The sequence below is a fragment of the Condylura cristata genome, unplaced genomic scaffold (genome assembly GCF_000260355.1).
Source record: "Condylura cristata isolate star-nosed mole 26May11 unplaced genomic scaffold, ConCri1.0 scaffold00023, whole genome shotgun sequence".
NCBI lineage: Eukaryota > Metazoa > Chordata > Mammalia > Eulipotyphla > Talpidae > Condylura > Condylura cristata.
This window is the reverse complement of record NW_004567124.1, coordinates 5,431,034-5,431,707: the sequence shown is the minus strand read 5'-3', so window position 1 is coordinate 5,431,707 and position 674 is coordinate 5,431,034.

Sequence of the window (674 nt, the reverse complement as noted above, 5' to 3'; positions counted from 1 at the left end):
ATTGGGTATCCGATTTCAGATCTTTCTGTATTATAAGATTCCACAACACACTGTAATGTAATCCTCCCCCCACCCCCCTTACATTCTAATGCGCGCTCATTCATTCCTTCATGAACTCGACAGATGTCTTTGAGTTCCTGCACTTAGTTCACAAGGCCCGAGAGTCTCTGGCTTCAGTCCCGGGAGTCACTGGGGTCCCCAAATTTCCACTTCAGAGAGCGCAGTTCTGAGAGTCCTCTCCTATTTCCCCACGCGAATAACTTCGGGGCTCTCAGCCGGGGTGATCTCATGGTTGAGAGAATAAAAGCAGCTCTCCAAGCGTCAGCGCGCACCGAGGCCCCTGACCGGGATCCCGGGCGCATTCAAGTGTAGCCCAGACTTCCTGGGCGTCAGCCTTCCGTGCGCCCTCTCCCGGACCGGGGTTCTGCTGGGGGTGCACCTCCAGCTTTCGGCCTGACGGCGCTCATTCACCGCGGGTCTAACCCTCCAGGCCGTAGCTCCAACTTGGCTTCCTGAGTGTGGGTTCCGAGAGCTACGCCCCGGCCCGAGCCCAGCCCTCCCGCCCGGGGCCCCTCTGGCCGCTCCTTTCCCACGACTTCCTCCCGGCGCCCCTGGACTTCAGGCCGGGGCCGCGCGGGGTCCTGCGCGCTCCAGCCAGGGCCGCCGCAGACCCG